The 3,746-nt window shown below is 40.5% G+C and overlaps 1 pseudogene; it reads left to right on the top strand.

The window, feature by feature from the left end:
• Positions 1-1,167: 1,167 nt before the first annotated feature.
• Positions 1,168-1,790, top strand: LOC100722534 (protein MEMO1-like; annotated as a pseudogene).
• The last annotated feature ends 1,956 nt before the right edge of the window (positions 1,791-3,746 follow it).

The raw sequence follows: 3,746 nt of genomic DNA, 5'->3' as shown, positions 1-3,746 counted from the left end.
TCTCTTAAGTCTTCGTTAGTATTTCTTCCAAGGCAGGTGAACTGATGACATTCTGTTTCTGTTAATCTGGAAATGCCTTAGTTTCTCCCTCACTTTTGAAGGATGATTTTGCTGGATGTAAAATTCTTGGATGAAGATTTTTTATTTTTGGCACCGGGGATTGAACTCATGACGCCATGCTTGCCAGGCAGGCGCTTGTGCCACTGAGCTAAATCCCTGTCCTGACAGTTTTTTTTCTGCAAGGATTGTTTTTGGTTTTTTGTTTTTGACTTCCCTTGCAATTTGTTAAAAATAGTTTTGTTTTGTTTTCAAACCTGGACATGGTGACACTCTGGGGGCCTGACGCAGGAGGATCAAAAGGTCAAGTCCAGACAAGCCTGGGCCACTTTAGCCACTTAGCAGGTCTCTGTCTCACAAATAATAAAATTTTACTTTGAGGGTAATATTTCAGTGCAAAGGCCCTGGCTTCAATCCCAGTAAGTGCTGCCTATTAATATAATGTGGCAACTCTAGAAATCTGATTCTCCTCCCTCCCCAGGGCTTGTTGCTGCTTGCTGTGATCACCCTTGTTTAAAACTTTCCTCAAACTTTACATTTGTATTGTTTTGCTGTGTGTGGCCAGCAATTCAGTTGGTTTTAGTGGTCAGTTAGTAATTCACAGAAGTATTTCCTTAAATCCCTAGAACTAAAACAGTAGGTTCTATGTGGTGGGGCTGAGCAGTTGATTCACTTTAACTTTCACTTTCTCTTCAAGCAGAGCTGAAAATTGGCCAGAGCAGAGAGATTAGAATCTTCTCTGGTCTCTTATGTACATGTGGCCTTTCAGATTTCCAGAAATTATAAAGCCTTTTTTCCCCAAAGTATCTTGCTCTCTAGCTTTTCCTTATAGGCTTTTTGGTATGTCTATCCCTGTCCCACTAATTTTCACAGATGGGAGCTGCTAATAAAAATATTTTTGACAAATGCCCTGTGGGTAGTCACTTCTCTGCCTCAGTGGAGTTCTGGTCAGGTGGAATAATAGCAACCCTTTTGTATGTCGGTGAATCAGCCACTGCACATGTGGAAACGAACCCACGCAGGATAGACTTATTGTGGGTTCTGGGATGCTGTACTTGCAAACAAACGGATTCCTATGTTACCCAGAGAATTTTCATTGAGTTCCTCATGATGTGCCACTCTCCGAAAGTGCACTTTCCAGCGTTGAATATGTACAGGACACCTTTGCATGACCTTTGTGTTGATCAAAAAACTTACAGAGAGCTAGGGAAGACAGGAATGTTTGAATTCATGTCTCTACAGGCAGATGAAATGCATACAATATTGAAATGCATTTGTTTTATGGTCGAAACCATGAAAAACCGTAAGGATGAATTTATCACTATTCTTATACCAGTTAGGATGCCGAGTCAAAAGAACAGAAACTCAGAAAACATTTCAGCAAATATCTAGCAAGTTTTAGTTATCTGTGGTATCTTCTGACTTCTGCCATTACAGTCAAAGGTTCTGCTACAGTTACTGTGATGAATCCTAGGAGATTTATAGATTCATTGACTACCTACATGAAAGGAGTGTAAGTATTACAGAACAATTATATCCAGTATCTTTCAGCAATTACTTGAAGAAATATCATAATCCTATCCCACTGAGGTATTTTTAAACGCTACCGTAGAACCACAGAACAATGGAATGAATATGACTTTTCTTTTTTGAATTATGGCCAGTCAAGCCAATATACTGACTGGCCGGACAGTTCAGTGAGTTATATAGATGAAGCTCTCACAGATCACTGAAGCCCCAGATCACTGAGGATACCAAGTGCACAGACACAACATCTGTGTTCCCAGCTTTGCCTTTATCAAGATGTTCATTCTAATTTGAAATGATTCTGAAACCTCAAACTAATAAAACTTTCTTTTTGACTCAGTTTAGTCCTCCGTGTTTTGACTCATTAAATGTTTTATAGTTGTGGGCAGTGGAAAAAAGGATGGTGTCAAAAATATTTTTGGTGGCACGTGCCTGTAATTCTAGCACTTGGGAGGCGGAAAAAGGAGGGTCATAGTGAGTCCGAGGCCAGCCTGGGTTATCGAGTGAGTTCAAGGTCAGTTTGAACTACATAGTGAGACCCAGGCTCAAAAAGTTTTTTGATTTAACAAAATGACAAGCCAGGCATGGTAGCACACACCTGTAATCTCAGTAGTTGGGAGGATGAGACAGGAGGATCACCTTGAATTCAGGGTCAGCCTGCGCTATGAAGTGAGTTCAAGACCAGCCTGAACTGCATAGTGAAACTTTGTCTCAAAAAGATCAGAAAAACCCCTCCACATACACACACAAAGATGACAATGTACGGGTCCAGGGATATAGCTCAATGGTGTAGTGCCTGCCTGGTAAATGCAAGGTTCTAAGTTCAATTCTCAATTTATCACCCCCCCCCCAACGAAAAGGTGATGACATAAAGGCCCAGCTGTGGCAGACAGGTTATTAAAGTAATTCATAAAGCATTTACCATATTCTAAATTCAAACTCTTTATGGATTTGTATATGTGTATATATAGATAGATATATAGATACATGGTTGAGGTTTTTTGTTTATTTGTCATCTTGAGACAGGGTCCTACTATGCAGTTCAAGCTGGCCTTGAGCTTACTTTGTAGCGCAGGCTGTTCTCAAACTCAACAATAATCCTCCTGCCTCGGCCTCCTGAGTGCTGGGATTACAGGTTGTGTACATAAATTTTGCTTTCAGCATGGTTTTGCAAATTGTTCACAAATGAAAAAAGTGAAAAGGAAGTTTTTTAAATAAAGAAACTGCATTTATAAATGATCTGTATTAGAATCTCAGTTATAGCCAATTACTACTCATGCTGTACCACAGGTGTCCTCTACCATAGCTCCTTACAAGGGCTCCCCGGTTAAAAAATAAACCATAGCTCATATAAAGTTGATTCTGGCAACGTTTGCCAATGTTTTTGTGAAATGGGATCCATGGAGTTCCCTATGTGGCATTTTCACTGCTTTTACTTCTATGGGACTAGTTCTTTTTTTTTTTTTTTTTTTGTCTTTTTCCTTTTTATCGGTACTGGGGATCGAACTCACGACTGCCTGCTTGCAAGACAGGCGCTTATGCCGCTGAGTTAAACCTCCAGCCCCTCCATGGGACTAGTTCTGATTTTTTACTTTATTTTATTTATTTTGGTACTGGGGATCAAACTCACAACCTTATACTTTCCAGACAAGCGCTTGAGCAGCTAAGCTAAATCCTCAGCCCAAGAAAATGGTTTTTGAAGAACTTCATTGTTGGCAGCAGAGAAGAGGATGAGAGTATGGAAAGGAGTGACAGGAGCAGTCAGAGAAGCATTAAGAAAATAATGTGTTGCACTACAGATCCCAGAAGAGAAGGATAATGTGGAGCAGCTATCAATATCAAACATTCTGGGATTAAGTAGAAAAAGACTGAAGCATGCTACACATAGGCATGAAGAAACCATTCAGATTCTCAATATGGTACTCATTTTGAGTAGAACTGTTTTGTTTTCACTTTGAGATAGGGATTCACTATGCAGTTCAGGGAGGTCCTGAACTCACTGTAGTCCAGGCTGGCCTTGCACTCGCAGTGATCCCCTCGCAGAGTGCTGGGATTATAGGAGGACTTTTTTGTGGGGGGGATACTGAAGATTAAACTCACAACCTCATGTTTGCCAGGCAGGTGCTATGCTGCTGAGCTATATTCCCAACTGACAATTCTTT

This window comes from Cavia porcellus, unplaced genomic scaffold (genome assembly GCF_034190915.1).
Source record: "Cavia porcellus strain 051 isolate PalLab524CR breed Dunkin Hartley unplaced genomic scaffold, mCavPor4.1 scaffold_7, whole genome shotgun sequence".
Lineage (NCBI taxonomy): Eukaryota > Metazoa > Chordata > Mammalia > Rodentia > Caviidae > Cavia > Cavia porcellus.
The sequence above is the reverse complement of the archived record's forward strand: the minus strand, read 5'-3'. Positions and strand labels throughout refer to the sequence as shown.